Raw genomic sequence first — 12,160 nt, 5'->3', positions numbered from 1 at the left:
CTTGCTAGTGTGGTGCTGCAGTATTGCAAGGTTAACTGCATTCTTTACAATGTAGAGATAAAATTAGACTGTTAGTTTTATACTGGCAGAAGAGCTGAGCAGTCTGAGGATAACTTTAAGGCATTTTATACAGTCTACTGGCTGCAGTAGGTACTGGAGTCAGAGTTTATTCAAGAGCTGGCATGTTTTTTGAAACATTCCATTTAATGGGTGGCAGATCACATTGCAATACGGTGCTTAAGACACTTCACCATCTTGCACTATGATATGTCAGCATATGGTAGAAAGCTGCATTTCATCACATGAATTGTTGTAATGTTTCCTGAAACATAGCATGAAGGAAAGCCTTGTGACAGCTCACTTACCCATTAAGTGCTAGTATCAGATTTGTAATCAAACACGAAGACAAGAGCAGACAGTACCATGGTTCATCAAGTAGTATAATTATTTCTGAATACCAGGCACACCTCTGGAATCACTGAAGTATTTCCCTTTTTCTTTCCTTGACTTTCATTTATGACTATGGGTATCAAAAGTGACAGATGATGGAACAAATATTTCTGTTTATGTTGTTTATACTATTAGTATAATTAGTGGCATCAGTCATAATAAACAGGAACAGCATGCAGCAGTGACACTCCTGCCATTAAGCAACACTAATGCAGAAGCAAAAAGTGCTGTGAAGAACACTGTATCCAAAGCTGGCTGAAAGCAGTTTCTTAAATCCATGTATGCATGCAAGTTTCTGTAACAGACTTTTTCTTTGTCAAATATTCTGAACAACTCCCCCATGATTCAACTATATTCTATGACTGTTTATGTACCAAAAATGTACATTAGAGAGAGAGTGAGATAGAGACATATGTCTGTAATATAGCATACTATAATATAAATGACATCTGCCTTTTTGGGTTGTTTCGGTAGATTAGTACTTGTCAGTGCTGGATGAAGACTAGATTTTTCTTTTCTTCCTCAGGTCTTTGAGTAATTATCCCAGATATGATCCAGTTTAAGTCAATCCAATTACCTGGGAGACAAAGCAGCCACAAGCATCTGTATGTATAGCAACATAACCCAGCCACACATGAGTATTGTATTAACACAATTTTTATAAGCCTGAGTAGAGAAAAAGGTTGAAAAACAGATAGTAAATGTAAAAAGGGTGAAAGAAAAAAAAAAAAAAAAGAGAAAATTTCAAAAATAGCTCTTTCCTCATTTTACAAACCTGTGCCTGCACTCACAAATTACATAGACATCAAAGAGAGGATTTCACTTCAGATTTTCTGAATCTTGCATGCAGGCATACCTTTTTTTGTAGTGGGAAAGAAAATTGCATGTCTTTATGCAACTAATTTACATGCAATGTGAGATGACACCAACAGAATGCCACATGAGTTGATAATTTCGTACTCATCTATGTTAAATGTCTTGATGGAGAGCTCTATACTGGCAAATGTACAGAAAATCAAAGTATCATTAATAGCTCAATTTTACACATTTTTGGTTTTTTTGGTTTTTTTGTTGTTTTTTTTTTTTCCCACACAGGCTTAGGTCAGGATTTGTCTGAACTTCAGAATTCTTCTCACAAAAGAAATTACTGACTCTAAATTGTCTGGAAGAGGGGGTTGTTATGTGGAGATTTTCATTGTTGCTTCTGAGTTTTACCTGTTCTTCTGTAGGCCACTAAAGTGTTAAGCTAGTGGCTTCTGTCAGCTCTGAAATAATTTAGAAAGAAATTGTTTTACAAATAATATTCTGTCATCTAACAGCATTTAAAATGATTCCAAGAGGCATTCATGCATGATGAAACTATGGAAAATTAGCTTTCCCTGCCAAAGCTTTGCTGTGCTTAGCTCCGCCACCTTTTGACATGAAGTGTAAAAATACAGAACATGAAATGCTTTGTTAAAAATGGATGTTGTCAATGTATAAGTAATTGACAATATCCTAATGACTGCTCATGCACCTGTTGCTCTTTTTGGCAGCTATCAGCAAAATACTAAAACAACTTTGAAAGAAAATATGCATTTTGTGTTTTTTGACAAAATGTTACCAGCCATAAAATATCAAGCAATTAAATAAATCTAATCTGCAAGGATAATTTAAATTTTGATTGGACTGCAGACTAGAAGTGGGGATTTAAGTTTTAGGGGAAAAAAATAGCTGCTTTCCCTTTTGTCTATGCATTCTTGTCCCTTCAGTCCTGGAAAAAAAAAAAAAAAAAAAAAAAAAAAAAAAAAAAAGAGAGCTGGATTATATCAGTTTACACATGAGGATCAGTAAGCCAGGAACAAAAACAGTCAAAAACCCTCATACTTTACCCCCAAATTGTTCCCATTGGGATCCTAGAAGCTGGTCAGCTGCAGATGACTGTATAAAAGGTGGGAAGACAGTTATACACTCCAGCAAGTCTGTCTAGAAGCAGAAGTAACTCCACCTTTGGGATCAGGACAAGAAATAATGAAACATGCCACTAGATAATTTAAAGACAAACTATGCCAATTTTATTTTTCTGCAGAATTTTTTTATTTCTTATCTAGTGCCTATAAATGGAGTATAGAAAAATAAAGCAATTCACAGGTATGGCACGTTACGGTATAGTCCCTGTTTGGATGAAAATTTAAGGCTTTTCTCAGTGGGTTTTGGAGTAACATGTATCACTAAAGCATGCTATTCCTAAGGCAAACAAAATCCTATAAAACATGTCACAAGAAAAAGTTGCATCTTTTATAAATATTTGAAGACATTTTTCTGCTGGTATCACACACAATGCTCAGATGAGTTACTCTTTGCTTCACAGAGTAATCAACATGAGGTGAAAAAAAAGCAGGTTTAAATAGCAGAGCTCCAAAATGGTCTACCATATGATATGGTGTCAGCAATTCAGTAAAAGAGAAGGGAAAGTGGCAAATGAACTTATTTCCCTGACAAAGAAGGACACTCCCCAGTCCAGTTATTCCTTGGGATTTTTGTAGTATCAACTACTGCTTCTTTAAAAAAAAATAAACTGTGCCTATGAAGACGCTTCAGGTTATGATGTTCCTTATTTTGCTACAGAATGGACTTAAAGGGAAGCAATAAAATTTAAGGATGAAACTGCATGCTAGGATCCTAGATATTATCTGTAGGATTAATGTCATTGATTCACTGCAGCCATAGGATTACAATATTGGAAGGTAAAGTGGTTCTCATAAACTTTATTTCCAGCGATGTAAAGAAGGCTCACATACTTAACCATTCTCTGAATAAGACATTAAACTATATGAATTCAAAAATTCCATTGGGAAAACAAAAATCCACCCCTGTCATGTATATAAAACATGACCTTTACTACTGAAGAACACTTTCTCATTATTCCTCATCATATACATCATCAGAGATGAAAGAACCAGTCCTGGTAATTATAGCTGCTTTTTTTTTTTTTTTTTCCTTTGGTTTTGATTTTATTCAAACACCAAAAGAAGATGCTTCTGTTTTTTCCTAAACTCACACAATTGCACCTAAGTTGTTTCCTTCTCAATTTCAGACTCAGTTTTTATGAACTGTGGTAAACATGTGCAGTATTTTCCCTTTAATCTTAGCCATGAACAATAAGGAGAATTTGACCTAGTCCTCCTAAGAAACATCTGTGAAATACATGAATTCTTTGTGTTCCCATTTAGGTCGATCAGATCACTTCCCCTAATTTCTGTGCAAGGAAATTTGTGCTTCTGATTAGAAATGTAAGTACTGTACCAAGGAGGCTAAAAATTAGAGTATAATGAATGCAAGGGCTGTGTTTCAGATTTCATTAGTCTGGATAACATGCCTATAGGAAAATTAAAAATAAATATTAACCACGTAAAACAACATCCCAAGTTAAACAAACAAACCAGAATGTCTGGATAGCATGTTCTTTATCTGGGGACAGAATTGTTTGATCTGATTTCTTATGTGAGAGTCCAGCATAAAGGTGTTTCAAAAGGCATCTTCCATCATTCTGCATTGGTGTACAAGGACATCTGAAATATCACTGGATAGCTGAGATGCTGAAAACAGATTGTGTTAGAACAGCACTCTGCTCTGACAGAAAGATCTCTCTGCCCTGCTTTCTTTTAAGCTGTATGAATAAGTTACATTTATTAAATGGTCTTTGGGCCACTCATATTCTGAATCTCCTTGAAGTTTCTAACATACCTTTTTTTGCAAATTCATTGTGGTATCTTAAACTGTGAAGCTTGTAGCTTCCCTTTCTCTATATGTGTCTTCTTTTTCTCTATATGTGCTAACTGTGTGTAATCATTAGAGATGTAATGCAAACTGCTTAATACTAAATACTTCTAGCACAACATAGACAACTGTCTAGCCTGTTCAGAAGAAAATATGACTTATTAAAGAACAGTTAATATAAATCAGTTTGGTGTTCTAATAAGGCCATTTCCAGGTGATCAGAAATATTTTGCTTTCGTTGAGTCATATGGAATTGGAATGTAACTATAGAGTCCATAGTCAACCAAAGCAACAGCTGAGGAAAGTAGGGAATAACATGTCACAGAGACCTGGCTTGATGTAGCCATGGTGAATGAGGCTAAACTGAGCAATGGGCTGTCTCACAGTAACACATCTTGGAAGGAAAGGTATATGAGCAACAACTTGGTATTTGTTAAATCAAGGTAATATTTTGATTTAAAGAGTGTTCTGACGTGTAAACAATAATATTCTTTGAGTGTGAGCAAAAGGGGATGAATTTTTGTGACTTCTCACTATCTTTAAATATCTGAGTGTTTAGAAATTATGACTGCATTTTTTTAAAAATGCCCTGGAAACAAAAAATAGTATTATGTGGATATAGACTAGTTGCATAGTTGCAGTACAAGGAGCTGCAATTCTCTTTGTTCTTCCACCTAGTTTGCACAGGAAGGTAAATATGATCACTTAAAGTTCATTGGCAGGACAGTATGAATCATCAAGAGAATCTGGGAATGGACTAAATAAAATCTCAATTTAATTTACCTTTTCCTATGGGATAGCTTAAAGAGGAACAAAAGTCTGTTTAGTTATAATCTTTCTTTCAGCAATAAGCACACTTAGTGGAAACTGTACTACTGTGGGATTGACATATTCTGACAGAGGAAATTATAAGAGAATGCAAGCAAATGCATAGGTGAAGCTCAAATACTGAGTTAACTCACATTAGATAATTCAGATATGAAGTAAATAAATTTGTATTCAAAGTAGGAAGATTAAGACCTTCCATAACTTCTGAACCAACTTCATTCTTGCTGAAACTAAGTCATTGTGTTAGACTCATCCTGACATTTTTTACTTGTCCCATGAGTCACTAGCATAGGTTTGAATGGCAGCTCCATAATCACATAATCAGAAGTGATGGTTACTCCTATAAAGCCTTTATTTTATTTCCTATAAAGGAAAAAAAACCAAAAAACAACAGATTTTAAAATAACATTCTTCAGTGTTACTTCCAAAATCCTGATTAACTTGCTCTCCACAGCAAGCATGTAATTGCCCTACTAAATAACATAAAAAACACAAACATAATTTAAAAATATATAAATACTGTGGAACTTCAGTCTGCATAATAATAACACTTTTTCCATAGTTCCTGTAATTTTAAGCTACCTATTTCTAACACTTGTATCAAGTTCTGTTCCTCACATATTTTCACGTGATACATCTGGACTTGTAGAAAAAGATTTTAAAAATAAAAATAAAAATAAAATAAAAATAAAAATAAAAATTGAAATTAAAAATGAAAATAAAATAAAAATAAAACAAAATATTAATCCTATCTATGCAAAAGACACTCTTGCAGAAAAACAACATCTTGAATTATATAAACTTCTATTTCTGCTAAACTTTGCCTACATTTTCCCAGAGTTCAGAGCTTTGGAATTCAGGAAATGACTGCAAAGAAACCCACAATAATAATAAGAGTACACTCCCAGAAATGCATTAATCCATTTTTTAATTTTCTTTTTTATTTGTGATATTTCCTATTTCAAATTGCACTAACCTCAGTGGAGCTGGTGATGCAATTAAATGCAGTCAGCTATGCAGACAGTGACTTACACTTTGGAACTGCCTACCCTGTGACTTTGACAGCATTTCTGTGACACAGTGACTAGCATGTTGAGAGCTGAACCACATGCTCATATTTTTTCTCTCAGATAGTTATAATTTGAAAATCACCTGAACTGTAAACACCTTCTTTAACTATGAGTTTATCATAATTTCTGAGTCAGGGACTTCAAGCAACTTTTGTCTCTTCAGATCTTTAGGACTTCCACAAGTTCTCCTGAAGGAAGAACAGTTATATTTATAAAATTTTTTTCTGGTTCATCACAGATTCCATTCTAATATACACAAATTAGAGACTCCTGTTTATACAGTGAAAACTTAAACTGAACTTCTCATCTCCTTATTGCATTGAGCACATTTTTTTCAGGAGTGGCTAATTTATTTAACTGCCTAAAACACAGATATAGACATGTGTCACAGCACAGCCAGCCTCTACCTGGGCCAATAATTCAGCCATAAATAAGAAACCCAGTTTGGGTAGCCTAGCTCGATAAACAGCTCTCTAGGTGAACAATGATAGGATACATTTCAACCCAAACTGAGACTTCACCCAATCATGTTCCACCTTAAACAGCAGATTTCTCACTAGTCAGGGAGCTGGGCAGTCTGAGATCCTGATCAATCAGCTGTCTAAGCCTGGAAATTCAAACCCCCTATAAAATGGGTGACCACACTAAACTCAGTGCAGTTTGAGTTCGTGTCATCTCTGTCTCCAGCCAACAGCCCCATCATAACAGATCAGCATCATTTAAACCCCATTTTCCCATTAAATCCCAACCATTTTCTATTTTTTGGAGGATGCACACTGATACCTAAACACCAAGGATTTTTTTAACCATCTAATTTTTCAAACATCTGCTTTTCCATGTTAAAAATCAAAATAAACCAAAGCAAAATACATATTTTGAAACTTGTTAATTCAAAATTACAGAATTCAAATGAGTGTGATTCTTTCCTTAAAGTGGTGTGATCAAAGAACTGCACAGACGCTCTAAGACCATTATGCCTAGAAAAGGCCAGAGAATCAGAAGGTTTATATGATACAATTTATTTAAATATCCCTGCCATGAGTATCAGTTCTGCACTAAAAATGCTAAGAATTGATCAAGCTCCTGACAGAACGAATATTCTCAGAAACAGAAAAAAAAACTGTTACAGCTCTGAGCTACTACTGAATCTGCAGTTTGGTGTTAAGGCACAAGATTGTAAAACAACATTAGCAGCCATTGGAAAACAAGGGCTGCAGCAATAAACAGCATTTACAAGTATTATATGCTCAGTAAAATTTCCCAGTATAGAATAGTATTTCAGTCCTCTTGGGCCTATTTCATGGAATTTGAGTTGATTTGTAGTTTTTATAGCTCTCATAGAGGCTATCAAAGAAATGTTTGAAAACCAAATTTTTGCATTAAAGACCAAAGGAGGGTTTATAGTATTTTCATTATATCATATTTTATTTATTAATCAAGTATTTTTTTCAGATTTACGTAATAGTTATAAGAGAAACTAAAGCATATTTTTATGTTGATAATTTGTATTATTAAATGGATAATATATTTATGATAGAAAAATATTCCCCTAAAAGAAACTAGATTGTTCTGAACAAATACATAGATGAATACTTTTCAAATTATATGTATTTCAGTTTTCAAGGCAAAGATCTAGTGAATATGTTTTAAACTAGGCATTTTTAAACCGTTGTAGTTAAACAACTTTTCTTAAATCAAGCAGGCAAACCATTATATTCAAATACTTTTTTAAGGCATTTCTACTGCCTATGTATTTGAAAAGCTATCACAGCAATATACAATGATATTGCAGTTTCCAGGTAAATGGATTATTGAGAAAAAAGTAACCATTCTGAAAGAATGGTTTCTATCAGTGCATCTGAAATAATATTAAAGTGGAGTGAGCAGTTTTTCAATGCTTATTTTTTACTGATTTTAAATTGAGATTTTTCAGTGATTCTAAACAAATTTAGAATCTTGGGATTACTTGACAAGTGTTTCAGGTCAAGTCTCTCTTGTAAGTCAAGTTTCCAGTTGACAAACACAATGACTTTGAGAATATCTACATGGTTGAACAGTTCACAGGTTTGCCATCCCCCCTTCTGTAGTCAAGTTTAAGTTGGGAGATCTTCTGGAAATTGTACAGGAAGGCTTTTTGTGCTCAGAAAATAATTTTGGAAGCTAAATGAGAAAAATCTTCTCTTTCTTGGCCTTAATGTTTCTAAACATACTACTTAGTAACAAATTCAGCAGACTTGTGCTGTAAGGAAGTACTTTATTAGTACTTTTGAACTCTTTTATGGTCTTAAAAGTGAAGTATATTAAACCTAATGGAATATATAAATATTAAGGTTATATTAATAATTTATAGCTTAAGATACAGATCATTAATGAAAATATTAGTTATTTATTAACAGTAGCCTACTAATGAGAGGCTAATGATAATTTTCAAAACAAGACAGTCTCTTAATAAACTGTAAAAATATAGAAATCACACTGCTAGCTTTTCCTGCTTCAGTGATTAAGTTTTGTTTATTATAATGTATGCTGCAAATTGAGATGCTCTTTCTTAATTCTTAACACCTACATTTTTCCCCGTTGATGACTGACAGAGGATAAAACCAAGCTTCTGTTTAGAGAACTGCAGATTACTTCTTTCCTCCTGCCTAGTCTTAATACAGTCGTAATTTATTTTGATGCAGATTTCATTTTTTCCAATAATTATGACCTGACTTAACATTTGCAAGAGCATCTGCCAAAATCTGTTGACTTTGATGGTGATTGGTGTAAAATGTAGAATTTACAAACCATTGAGAAATCATTCAATGCCATGCCCTGCAATTAAGAAGAAGTCAAGCAATAATAAAATCCAATTAACTGCGTGCCTATATTTAAAATTTTCATACTATAGTCAGAAAAAAGAATATAAAGTCAAGGGCAATAGTTTAGCAGGGCTGAGCTTGGGAACACTTAGGGGAATAAGAAAGCCTAAGCATAAGACAGCCCTCTTTCTCTGCCTCCATATAATTTCTTGTCTTCCTTAGCCATTTTAATTAAGATGTTAATAAATTTGCTCATAGATTTAATATTCACCAACAATATGGGTCATAAACTGAAATAAAATCCAATACAATGGATTTGTAACTTGTAAAAAAAACCCCTACTTTATTGCCAAGTCAACCATACTAGATTTATTTATTTATTTATTAGTGTTCTTTTTTTTTTCCTCCCTGAAGGGAAAGATGGCTGTTTAGAAAAAGATTTAAACTTTAGCCCTCACATATTAAGCGGAATTAATGATCTATTTGCTTAGACACCATATATTACTTCTAGTTTATCCATCCACTGGGTAAACGATAGGCACTACTTGGTCACAATGATAGATTTGAATGTAGGCTGGGACATCAATCAGCACTGGCAACTGATTAGTTGTTTGTGTCTTTGACAAGCTCTTCCATCTCACTGAATGAAAGCTTGCTGATTGCTCTCACTTCTCTCCACATTCATTGCCCTCCACTGCCACTATATTACATGGTTAATGCTGATGGTGGAAATACTCCTTGACAGCTAACACTGAATATCTTCCATTCCCTTATCATTACATATACACTATTCAGTGTTCCTTTAAGGACTAGAATTTCTAAGTGAGGTCATCCATGCCATTAGAAATACAGAGGGCTGGGACCTGCTGATGAGGGAGATCTTGTGTATGAGGAAAGAAAAGAAAGGAAAAAGCAGTTGCATAATAGCACTGTATATGTCTGATTGTTCACAATTTAAGATCTGCTTATTGAAGATGAACAAATTATGAGTTAGAAGGGAAAACTCTCAAGAAAGGAAACAGTTGGAAGACTCTGCAGCAGGGTAGTTGTACATGAGGTTAAAGGCACAGCAGGAAATTCAGTCTCCTTCTGTGGCCAATGGCAAAACACTGCAATGTTACCTGAGGTTTTCAAAGCTGTTCAGGACACCTAGTTGATCCCCACCAACTAACAATATTTTAAAAGTTTCTACCTTTGATATTAATAGACCAGATTTATAAGATAACTTAAATCTTTGATAGTAATACACTAGATTTATAACTCCAGCATCCCTGCATTATCATTATATTTGCTTTTCTGCAACAGATGGAGAGAATACATTAGCTGAAGTATTTGAGGAAGTACAGAAAATATGAATGTTGACTTTCATGACATCCAACATTGTCTGGCATATGTTTGACATGTGTGATTAAGCATCAGGAGAACTGGAACAGCAAGAAGGAAGATCAGGGATGCTTTAATCAGTTCTAAAGTGCATACTGAGGACAGGACAACAGCAACACGCTTTGAAGAGTCTCTCAGTGCTTCTAATAAGAGATACACTTTGAATATTTACACCTATTATTGTTTTAGACAATAAAAAATGTTTGATGAAAAATAAGTGGGGACTTTTAGTTGCAGTTAGGGGTTTTTGTTTTGTTGTTTTGTTTGGTTTGGTGTTTGTTTGGGGTTTTTTAATATTTTTTATTATAATGTTTTCCTAAGACAATCTTTCCAAATATGTACAGAAATTGAATGTTGTTTCACATATGAAAAACTAGATTATAATGATGGATATATTATGGGGAAAAAATACAGGTGTTATTGTATATGGTAGAGTATCTATGTAAATAAAAGAAATTAAGTTTACAGTATCTCTTAGCTGCACAAATCAATTCTCTAAATGCAAATAATATTTCATTTATCAAAGGGGAAAACTGAGGGGAGAAATGGAGAGAAAATCACTCCATACATCTAAAATGATGCAAATAAAAGTATGAAATTTTAGTATTACTAAGTAATAATTTAATGCAAGATCACTATCAGATCTGTATTCCTGCTTTCATTGGGGAATAGATAGACATGGAGAACACAGCTGTGATTAATGGTCTTTCTTATTCCAGGCACTTATTGAAAATCCTAGCCTAATCCTCTAGTCACTTTCCCAGACATATCCCACCTCCTGCTTTGACTTTCCTTGCTTATGCTCTGGTTGTCCCACTAGGCATGCTAGTAAGGATGGTCTCTGCAAAGGGAAAAGTATTTGATGGTGATTTCTGATTTGTCATGGTTCTTTTTAGTATATTAGACCATTGAAGGCTATATAGCCCTTCAGAGTAGATTTTCTGGCTAGATGATGGATTTATAAAGACATTCAGTGTGATGAGATTGTTGGACAGAGCCATTTTCTCTGGTTCATGTGAGCTCTGACAGAGGGGCAGGAAAATAAACAGTATGACTGTAAGAGCTTTGGAATATCAGACAGCATTCAGTAAAGAAATAAAACAATAGAGACTGACAAGATCAGTGCTGCATCCAAATGAGCTGGTTCTGAAAAACATCAGCTCTTGTCCTGTATCCGTTAAATGAACACTTATAACAGCCCATGCCATTCACACTTGCGCTTTATTACCCATCTGAAATCAAGGAATTCAAACATTGTGCATTACTCTTAGTTTGCAGGTTTATCTTTAAAGAGATCATCACAATGATTTTATACCAGACATTATTTGCCACATTGTATATTTCAAATATCCATCAACATTTCTAGTTATGCAGAAAGGCCATGAAATCCTTTAAATCCTGCAGCTTGAATTACAACATGGACCTCTAGTTACTACTGCTCCTATGTGTTTTGCACACTTCTTGTGGACATTTGAATGCATTCAAGCTCAGGTTTCAGGTTTTCAGTTATTCTAAGACTTCATTCAAGCCAAATATTACTTCCTATATTGCACTACATTACACTGCACTGTACTGTCTTGAACATGGATGCCTAAGACTTACTATTCCAACTCTGGTGCAAAATGGACATGATGCTACAGAAAGGAAAGCATATACCCCATGGAATCTGTTGTCTAAATTACAAGGTTTCACAGTATACATGGAGTCATAGAGCCAAAGAAATGTAGAGATTGGAAACATCTCTAAGATCACAGAGTCCAAACATTAATTTAACAATGCTGTGTTCACCACAAAACCTTTTGAACACTTCCAGGTACGGTAATTCTACCACTTCCCTGAGTAATCTGTTTCCATGTCTGATGACTTTTT

This window comes from Erithacus rubecula (assembly GCF_903797595.1).
Source record: "Erithacus rubecula genome assembly, chromosome: Z".
NCBI lineage: Eukaryota > Metazoa > Chordata > Aves > Passeriformes > Muscicapidae > Erithacus > Erithacus rubecula.
The sequence above is the reverse complement of the archived record's forward strand: the minus strand, read 5'-3'. Positions refer to the sequence as shown.